The sequence below is a fragment of the Lithobates pipiens genome, unplaced genomic scaffold (genome assembly GCF_037356315.1).
Source record: "Lithobates pipiens isolate NorthernLeopardFrog02 unplaced genomic scaffold, aLitPip1_a1.2 Scaffold_18, whole genome shotgun sequence".
Taxonomy (NCBI): Eukaryota; Metazoa; Chordata; class Amphibia; order Anura; family Ranidae; genus Lithobates; species Lithobates pipiens.
The window spans coordinates 561,168,509-561,179,714 of NW_027507758.1; the positions used below are offsets into that span (position 1 = coordinate 561,168,509).

The window sequence follows — 11,206 nt, forward strand, 5'->3', positions numbered from 1 at the left end:
TGAACAAAAAAATTTGGAGCGAGCAAGAAAGGAGGGAGGGAGAAAAAAAGTCCAAGAACTGACACGAAGCAAAAACACCAGTACACACAGGGGTTAAACGCAAGTTTATTCCAAAAATGAACAACATACAGACAGCTTGTGAGCAAAAGTAACATTGTAAGTGAGTGTGCAAGCAAGCAAAAGGATGAGGAGGAAGGAGAATTTGTTTGAATTCATTCTGTTTTTGGAAACTGCATAAGAGAGGGGTGCACCGGTCCTGGAGGTACTGCAATACCAGGTCGATGCGTGGAGTGGACAGAGCAAGCTCTTCTTCCATCTCTCTGTTCTAAAAGTCCATTTACTATATGGTCCCCAGAGATAGGAAACTGTCTTTCTTCCATCAATACACCATTTGTGGTAAGTATAACTAAATTATGTTTTAATTTTTTTGTTTTCATTTTACCATTCTATTCCAGAGATTAAACTTCCAAAACTTCTCTGAATTTTCTTTACCAAAATGTTTTATATCTTTTAGGTAATAAGTGTACAAAAAATGTAATCCTAACCTTACACAAGCCTCTTCTACAATTAACTCTCTTTTTTTTTTTTATAAATTCTTTTTATTCAGTTGTTTTACACATATTTAACCACTAGGCGTTTGCGCTATAGCCGAAAGATGGCGGCAGTGCGGACGCCAATTGCCGGGAAGCCGTCGCTGGACGTCCTCCTGTTTACTTCTGCAATGCGCGCTCCCGTGGGCACGCATTTGGGAAGTTCTGTGCTTGCCGCGTCCCTTGGACACAGCCAGTCACAGATCGCTGTAAATGGCCAATCACAGCGGGCGTTTACAGCGCGATCAGCGTGTCCAATAAGAGATGCTCTCATATGTAAACATATGAGATAATCTCTCATGGCCGGCTCTCCCTCCTCACACAGAGACAGCGTGTGAGGAGGGAGAGATGAACCGCTGCAGCGGCCAGTGAAAAAAAAAATGAAAATAAAGTGCCATCTGTCCCCAGTGCCACGTTAGTGCCACATGTCAGTGCCACATATTAGTGGCATCTGTCATCAGTGCCATCTGTCAGTGTCATGTGTCGTCAGTGTCACATGTCATTGTCCTGGTGCTACATGTCATTGTCCTGGTGCTCCAGGGCTTTCAAAAGTGTAATAGGTAGTCAACAAGTTAGATGTGTAATTTATGCTCCTAAAACACGTGATGGCTAGGCTGTGGAAAAGTCCCACACATGTGGTATCGTAATACTCAGGAGGAGTAGCAGAATGTATTTTGGAACATTATATGTGGTATACACATGCCACGTGAGAGAAATAACCTATTACAATGACAATTTTGTGGGGGAAAAAAAAACGTCATTTTGCAAAGAATTGTGGGGAAAAAATGACGACATCAAAAACCTCACCATGCCTCTTACTAAATACCTTGGAATGTCTACTTTCTAAAAAGGGGTCATGGGGGGGGGGGGGGGTATTTGTACTTTCCTGGCTTGTTTGGGTCGCAAAAAATGAGATAGGCCACCAGTACATCAGGTCTGATCAATTTTTTATGATTTGCACCACAGCTTGTAGACTCTATAACTTTCACAAAGACCAAATAATATCCACTAATTTGGATTATTTTTTATGTAGCAGTATACATTGTGGCCAAAATTTATGAAGACAAATTAACAAGAAACAAAGAAAAATGCATTTTTTTTCAAAATTGTCAGTCTTTTTTCATTTATAGCGCAAAAAATAAATAAAAAACCCCCAGAGGTGATCAAATACCACCAAAAGAAAGCTCTGTGTATGAAAAAAAGGACAAAAAATTCATTTGGGCATAGTGTTGCATGTCTGAGTAATTGTCATTCAAAGTGTGAGAGCGCTGAAAGCTAAAAATTGGTCTGGTCACGAGGGGGGTTTAAGTGCCCAGTTGTCAAGTGGTTAACAACACAAAACATAGAGGTCAAAAGACCAACATACACACTCTCATTGGCCGCAACTGGGCCAACATTGGAACTAACATAGTCCAACTAACCACATAGTAAATTCAACCCCCCCCACATCCCCCCAGAAACTCAGCCATCAGCATTTGTCAAGGATAAACGTTACACCACTCTATTTTGATTAGGGCTCATTGTGTCATTAGTTCATCAAAAAAACACTTGGGGATGGTTGGTAGAGGGATCCTTTATTAAAGTAGAACAGGTCCTTCAAGATTGGCATTAAACAGCTACATCAGCCTATTCTTAATGGAGAGAATATGTAATTTATTTATTTTTTGGCCAGAAATTTATTGGATCAACTTTTTTCTTGCAACCCTTAGGCCGCGTACACACGGGCAGATTGTCTGCCCAACTAAGTTCGTCAGACAATCCGACAGACAGTCCGTTCAAAATTTGAATGAACGGACTTGACCACACACGATGAGCAGACAGTCCGCTGAAAGCGTGCGTGATGACGTGTACAGCACGTACGACGGGACTAGAAAAACGACGTCCTATACACTGCAATGCAACCTTCGGCCGTGTAAATCCTTTCTGAGCATGCGCCATACTTAGTCTGTCCAACTTGCCTACACACGAGCGGACTGTCCGCTGAAACCAAGTTTGGACGGACAAAACCAAGTTTGAACGGACAAAATTACGGAAATTCCGTAAGACTTTGTTCGTCAGACAGTCCGCTGAAAAAGTCAGCTGAAGCCCACACACAAGCGGATTGTCCGCTGAAACACGGTTCAGCGGACTAAGTTGGACAGACAATCCGCCCGTGTGTACGCGGCCTTAGAGATGTAAGTAGCCTTATATAGATGAATAACTGAGTTCATCAGACCTTTCCAGTATGCTATTGTGGGAGAATTTGCTTTTTTCCAGTGTAATAGAATAGCCTTCCTGTCAGGGAATCAACAGCAGGAGAAGGACTTTAGGACCCAGCATCTCTGGCAGGAGAAGGGCTTTAGGACCCAGTATTTCTACCAGCATGTCACATGGGCCTATATAAGGAAGTCTGCTAGTGTCTGCAGTTTCTGGTTTGTCTTCAGCTCACCCTGTGTCCTGTATTATCTGCTGATCTGATCTCTTGTGTACCGACCTGGCTTGTTTTGACCTGTTCTTCCCGATCCTCTGGCTTGACCTGACTACTTCCTGCCTGCTCCCAGCATCTGATCCTGGCCTGGCTACTGGACTCTGCTTATCCTGCTCCCTGTACTAAGACGCAGCTGATCTTAGGTCATTCTGATCCTGGACTGTCTCTCTGTGAATGACCCCTGATCTGGCTCCCAGCTTCGCTATTCAGTTATTCCACTGGACTTTGTCTCCTGGACCTTCCAAGCACGCCTGTCTCCAGCATCCCGGCACCCGCACTTCTGTGGGCACCACACCTGCTGTTCCACCTTCAGTGGTGTGCTGTGCTCAGTCGCAAGAGGAGCCCTCCCAGCATCTCGGCCTCCTACCAAGTTATTGACACTTCCTATCATAGAACAGCCCTATATTGAGTAAAGTGCAGTGTTCCAAAGAAGGGACGACCACTCCAACTAAACCTATGAGGCATACTCTTGAGGTTGTAGGTACTGGGATACTGAGAACTTCTGCCAAGCAGTAGGTGATCACGGACCAGAAACTATGGATCCGCGAGCATCTCCAGAAGATGTGCTCTGCATTTGCCGGTGAGGCAGAGCACCTCCAGCATTCATCCGTAATCCGAGGAGTATATTTGTGCCAACCCAGCTGGAGTATAGTAAATCCTATACAGGTACTTAAAATGTATAAGGTGTTCCCTAGCAGATACCAGGTGCTTAAAGAGGTGGTCCCACATATCCTCCCAGTCTTCTCCTTGGATATCAGGGATATCCGCTACACATTTTTCCTTACATCTAGTTAACGCCGGTGGTGTTTTAAAAAAAAAATATATTTATACATAGGTGAGGGGAGTACCTCCACCCTCTGAGTGGAAAATTGTGTCTGGAACGCATGGTGTAATTGTAGATATCGGAAAAAGTTAGGCAAATTATGTATTGCTTTTAGTTGGTCAAACGTTAAGAGTTGGACCTGTCTTGTAATGTTTCCTAGTACTTTAACCCCCCCTACTAGCCCAAACTATGGGATCTGGCATGGAATCGAAATGAGATAGGTTGGGGTTCATCCATAATGGGGCAGATGGAGTAATTCCCACATAGCTGGGGACATTTGAGTTGTAGCTATTAACCAGGCTTTAATTTTTGCCTTCATAGAACCCGTTAGAGGTAGATTGGATTTTGGGCTTCTCAAACTCTCATAGAAGCCCAAATGGGCAGCCTCAAGGACCGTGGCTGAGTCCCCATCCTCCACCCTCAACCAGTGTCTTGCAAAAACCATCTGTCCAGCTAAGTAGTACCTCTGCCAATCAGGTAGTTCCAGCCCCCCCCTGCCCCCATGGTTCCTGAAGTACCTTTATGCTTATGTGGGGTGACTTAGGAGACCACAGAAAGGAACTAATAATACTATTCAGTTTTTGGAAAAAATGATTTGGGGACCCATACTGGACAGTGCCTTAGGAAATATAGCATTATTGGCAAGGAGATTTATATGTCCTAATAGAGATAAAGGAAGTCGTTTCCAAGTCTGTATTTTTTTGCGCCAGGCGAGGAACCAGTGGTAGAAGGTTTAGTGGCATATAATCCCGTACTTTGGCCATGATTTTGACCCCTAGGTAAGTAATAGTAGAGACCCACTGCAGTGGAAGACTGTCCTCATCTATCCTTCGTGCCCTCGGACCCAACGGTAATATTAAAGACTTGGTCCAATTCACCCGAAGACCCGAGAAGGAGGCAAACTTGTTGAGTATGCGCAGGGCCGCATGTACCGATTTATCCGGGTCTCTGAGGAATAGAGGCAGGTCATCTGCATAGAGAGCGAGGTTCTCCTGTATGGAACCCATCTGAATAGCACCCACTTCCCGAGACTGATGTAGTGCTCTTGCTTTAGGCTCCATCATAAGGGCAAAGAGGAAGGGGGGAAAGGGGGCAGCCCTCTTTCTAGTTCCCCTTCCCACCGCGAAGAGCCTTGAAGTCAAGAGCCCCAACAGACTTGCCGTCTGTGGGCCACTGTACAATAAAGTAACCCATCGTTGGAAATTAGGTCCAAAACCCATATTCTCCAATACTTTGTGCATATAGTGCCAATCGACCGAGTGAAAAAGGTTTTTCAATGTCAACAGACACTATAACTTTTTCTGGCGTTTCTGTAGAATCCAATGGTAAATGGGTGAACAAACTCCGAAGGTTGGTATCCGTAGATTTCCCGGGCATAAATCCCGTGTGGTCATTGTCCACTAGTGAAGGAATAACCTTAGCCAGACGTGATGGCAACACTTTGGTTAGTATCTTTAAATCAGCATTTAGTAAAGCAATGGGGCGGTAGGACGAACACTCTTGTGGGTCTTTACCCGGCTTCAACAGCAGGACCATATATGCTTCCATCATTGAACTCGGGAGAGCTCCATTTTTAAGGCAATGGTCAAAAAGGACTCTGAGTCTTGGAGCTAGTTGTGGCATAGAGTGCTGATAGAAGTCCGCCGGGAAGCCATCTGGACCCGGAGACTTATGCAGTGGAAAATCCAGGATCGCTGCCTCTATTTCTAGAGCAGATATGTCAGCATCAAGAAGTGAAACATCTGAGTCTGATAACGTGGGGAGAGAGAGGTCACTTAAAAGCCCATCCAGCTCACTCGCATCATATGCCGGTATAGGAGAGTATAGTGTGGTATAATACCGCACACGTTCCTCTAGAATATCAGAAGGGATTGAAAGCTCACTCCCTCTGCTAGTTTTGATGATAGGAATATTAAGTGGTGACACTTGTTCTATCCCTTTTAGCGGCGGAAGTTTACCATTTTTTTTCCCCCTTAGCAAATAACGATTCCACCTTCTTCCCAACTTCAGCTCAGCCCAGTTCTGAGAAATGTAGAGAAACAAGTTGCCGAGTCTTCAACAGAGCCAAATAATTGGCCTCTATCAGAGAGTCAGCATGAGCACCCGCACACTTGTAAAAATGCTCGCAATGTAAAAAATATTTCAAATGTCTTATATATATATATATCTCTTATATATATATATATATATATATATATATATATATGGTGAGACCGATTGAGATAGTGAGACGAATTTCCTTAATTAGTTCTGAGTCAGAGTAATTCAAAAATGTGTATTTATTTGTACACATTTAAATAGAAAAGAATACTTACAAAAATAGTACAATGATAATCATTAGTATCTTTAAAAATGTTTCTTATGGAAGATTTCAGGTTATTACATGTGGCCTCTATTGTCTAAAATGGCGGGTATAACCCTTTGTATGCTGGAAAATCTGTGTGCATGCTGAGATGTTCCTTCTAGGCTGCAGAACTTCAAGAGAAAGTCAAACCTCCAATATTTTGATTATATCAACCAAGCTTTCGAATTTCGTTCTGAAAGATAGCTCCACCTTTACAAAAGTGTGGGCTAATGAGTGGTTACTATAGCAATCTAACATATGTTAACACTTAAAACACAATTCTACCTTCTGATGAGATGGCAGGAAGTAGGGGGGGAGGGGAAACCCAAACCTTAAACATCATCTCAGTTACATAGGGATAAATTCCTAAAAGCATATATATAATGAGCTGGGGAATTAAAACCTAAACAATGCATCACCTTACATAACCCTTAAAAGCATATATAATATACACTATTCATCAAAATCCTGACAGGTTTTAAATATTTACTTTTTCAATCATCGCATGTCACAACATAGAATTAATTGATTCAAAGTTTTCTTTCACACAGTATGGAATATTCATATTCTAAATAAAGTATAATAAAGCCAATTAAAATTTAGATATTAAAAAATATAACAGCACTCCTTCTCTTTATTCAACAGAAGTTCGCCCTTGGCATTTTTTTCTTTCCTGGCAGCTTTGATCGCAGAGATGCATTCACCTATTGTCACCGCTTTAAACGCATCCCAAACTATGTACGGATCAGCTGTATCCACATTGGTTGACCAGTAAACTGTCATGGAACCTTGAACCTGTGAGGAGACTTGTTCTTCTTGTAGCCAATCTGGTGACAACTTCCAGCCTCCCTGCTTTCCTCCAGTTGGGAGTGCCAGGTTGACCAAAAGTGGGCAGTGATCTGAAGTTTTCCCTCCCAGGTATTCTGTTTCTCTAACATAGTCTATTCTGGCAGATGATCTGTGTGTGCTAGAAAGATGAGAATAGGACCTAGCACTGGGATGCCTCCAACGCCATAACTCGGCGAAGCCTGACACCGACATCCAGTTACATAAATCCATTGAGGCCGGTCTGTTTGTATTGGAGGAATCTAACGCAGGATCCAAAATGGCATTAAAATCCCCCAGAAATATGGTAGGCAGGTTAAGGAAAGGGGCTAGCTTCACCATAAGGTCATAAAGCACCTGTATCTGTATAGGGGAGGCAAGTATATATTCACTATCAACATTTTCTGGTAGTTTATATCCAGCACTACAGCCACATATCAACCCTCCGGGTCAGAGAACACCCAGTGGATTAAACAAGGGACAGCTTTGCTAATTAAAATGGAGGTTCCTCTAGCATATGTGGAGAACGTAGAGTGGAGTGCTCTTTGAATCCAAGCCTTACGCAGGGAAAGAATTTTACTTCCCTCCAGGTGGGTCTTCTGCAGGAGGACGACATGCGCCTTTATCTCTTTAAGGTACTGAAAAACAGCTGCTCTTTTGAATTTACTATTTAGTCCCCTTACATTCCAGGACACTACCTTAAGGCTGCTATCCATTGATAATAAACCGAGAAATAAGCAGGATACGTGATCCCGTGGTTTCCCAGCCCCAGGGACAAAGAGATAAAGCAGTAATTGGTGTAAAATAGTTAGACAGGTAGTCAAGCAGCATGCTAGATGGCAACCTCTAACCCCCCCCCCCCCCTCAGCCCCCCCGCTGTTATACCAGAAACTTACAAACAAAAAACTAAAAACAAAAACAGTCCGGTATGCAGCTTGTATTCAAAGAACAAACAAAACTGAAGAGGTTCATCTAGTGGTGTCGAAAGATCGGCATTGTCAGGTGAAACAACTGTTTCTTCATGCAGATCTCTGTGTATAGCTGTGGAGTCTCTACATAAAAACAAACTGTAAGGGGTAAGTGTGTATCAAACATAAACGGAGCACAGACAGTGGCTCTGGTACTAGTGGAAGGAGAACAATAGGATTCTAAAATTCAGGATGTGGAAAATCAGTGCATCAGATAATGTCAAGTATCTGGAAATCTTTATCTCAAAGTGGTCAGCCAGTCGTCGACCTGAGATGGGGTGTCAAAAAAATGGACACTGCCGTCGTGTTGGGCGGCACAGTGGTATAGTGGTTAGCACTCTCACCTAGCAGTAAGAAGGGTTGCTGGTTCGAATCCCAACCACAACACTACCTGCCTGGAGTTTGCATGTTCTCCCTGTGCCTGTGTGGGTTTCCTCCGGGGACTCCGGTTTCCTCCCACACTCCAAAGACATGCAGGTAGGTTAATTGGCCTCTGTCCAAAAAAAAAAATTGGCCCTAGTATATGAATGGGGACTTTGGATTGCAGGATCCTTGAGGGTAGGGACCGATGTGAGTGTGCAATGTACAGGGATAGGGACAATTGTAGACACTCACTCAGGTTGAACTGGATGGACTGGTGTCTTTATTCAACCTTACTAACTATGTAACTATGTGTTGGACCCGGAGGCGGCTGGGGTAGAGCATTCCATAGTTAATGTTTTTTGCTCTAAGCCTTTTAGGGATATCATTGAAGGATATCCTCTTCCTTTGTAGCTCAGCCAAGAAATCAGGAAAGAGGAGGATGGAGACATTTCTGTATGATAGTGTTGGATGCTTGCAAGCTTCAGCTAAGATCCTGTCTCTGTAGTTAAGAAAGCGGACTGGGAAGGGTCTGGGGAAATTCCCAGGGATAGCCCGGCCTGTGGTACCCGATGAGCTCTCTCCACCACATACGTAGGGGTAACAGCTGTAAGACCCAATAGGCCCTTGAAAAACTCTCATGCAAATTCTGCCGGATGGTCCCCCTCCTCTCCCCCTGGCAGGCCAAGAACTCTTATGCCGCGTACACACGACCAGACTTTTCAACCTCAAAAGTCTGATGGAATGATTCCGGCAGACTATTCGATCGTGTGTGGGCTGCAGCGGACTTTTGATTTGCAAAAGTCTGACAGACTTTAGAAATGGAACATGTTTCAAATTTTTCCGAAAGAACTCCGCCGGACCCAGTTCCTACCGAGAAATCCGCTCGTGTGTGTGCTAGTCCGAAGGACAAAAACCGATGCGAGGGCAGCTATTGGCTACTGGCTATGAACTTCCTTATTCTAGTCCGGTCGTATGTCATCACATTCAAATCCGTCTGACTTTGGTGTGATTGTGTGTGGCCAAGTCCGTTCATTCGGAAAGTCCGTCAGAACTCCGTCGAAAGTCTGTCGGACCTAAGTCCGGTCGTGTGTACGCGGCATTATGCTGTTCCGCCGGAGTCGATTTTCATCATCATCAGATTTTGCGACCAGAACCTGAACCGTGCACTGTAGCTCGGTGATGGATGTGCCATGTGTGACAGCAAGATCCTCGGTCACGGAGATCGTAGCCTCAGACTCTGACATTCTCCCCCTGATCTTATCCAGGTTGTTCCTTATCAGGTTGCATTCTTCAGCAAGATGGTCTATGCTCATTAGCAGTGAGGTCCTGCTCTGTTCAATAGCTGCTAGAATCGTGACTGTACTATCTTGGGGTAAGGGAGCTGGCGTCACCACCACTGGAGCGTCCCTGGGATTCATTTCCAGTTACGCTAATAGGGCCTGTAGCCTCCCGACCAAGCCGGCGTCCGGCTGCAGAGAAGAGGATGGCGGAGGTTTCTGCTGTGGACTTGACTTGGCAGACTTGGGGTAACTCTTCTTTGAGGGCATCTGCCCCAGAGAATGGCACAGGCAGCGCCTATGGGGGGCAGGGGACACCCAGATGGAGCTCCTGACCAGGCCCAGGTACTTTGTCAGGATTAGTATACCGGCTCGGCTCAGATACTTCCCTCCTCCTGGTAGTGAGGTGAGCAAGGGTCTACTGAGGTGAAGACTGTATTGCAGTGCCCCCGTATGTGAGAAGTCCCATGCAGTATAGTAGGCTAGGTGCTTAGAAAGATGGCAAAGGGGACCAGGCCTCAGCTGTTCCCCTTGGAAACTAACGGCTGAACAGAATAAGCCAAGTAGTGGGTTATGTCCACCAGCAGCCCCCACCACTAGGCAACCCCACAGGTGAACGGTATCCGATCGGGGGGTACCAGGCAGCTGGCTTAGAAGTATGAGAGAGGGATGTGGTGTCTCAGGACCCTCCAGCCCACCCACAGGGACATTCCATCAGGTAGTTCTAGTGCTGGTTCAGCAGGGAGATGGAGAGGATAGTAGGACAGCTGAAGGTAGCAGTGTCAGTGGCGGCCACACTCTGGAGCTCCGCTCAGGCTGGCCGCGGCACAACTCCGCCAGCCGGAAGTGTAGGAGCTGTAAGCTGGCAGGTAAAACCGCTCTTTTGAGCTCACTGGATGCACGGATGGCTGAGGATGAGAGATAGGATACCCGGAGCTCTCAGCTCACATGTCTTGCGCCGTTCACATCCGAACACGCCCCCAATTATTTCTCTCTTGAATAAATTAATATTTCTTATTTTCTTTTTTTCTCAATAAATTTTTATTAAAGATTTTCATTATAAACAGAATGTGAACATAGATGCTTGTCTTATTGCTCGTGAAACACATATAGTTCAGTTGAACAAATAGAAAAAGAAAAAGGAAAACAAATAAGCAAGGAAACATATAAACAGATACCTTTACTCGTATGCTATAATGCCATTTACCTGGGCATAAGGGTGATGACCTATGAGGGACATCAGTGAGCTACCGCATGTTTGTCAACCGCTAGATGTCATGAGGCCTAGTGTTTCCGTGCTGTGGTACGAGCACGTCACTGAAATGCAGTGAAAACATCCAGTTATGTGTTGGAAGTTGCTCTTTGGGAGATGAGCTGGGAGGAGCACCCCACCTGGACACCCCGCATGGGGATCACTACTGTGTCCCTGTAGGGTGGTCCCCCCCTTCCCCTATTCCGTTGTCGTATTTTATTAAATGGTATTGAGAGATCCACACGTTATTAACTTAATTCAAAGATCTGTAACATCCGTGGGGATTCAGTCCATTGT

General features: G+C 44.8%; 1 pseudogene; it reads right to left on the reverse strand.

Moving 5' to 3' along the window:
- Positions 1 to 240: 240 nt before the first annotated feature.
- LOC143990598 (U2 spliceosomal RNA) lies at positions 241 to 359 on the reverse strand (annotated as a pseudogene).
- Positions 360 to 11,206: the final 10,847 nt, after the last annotated feature.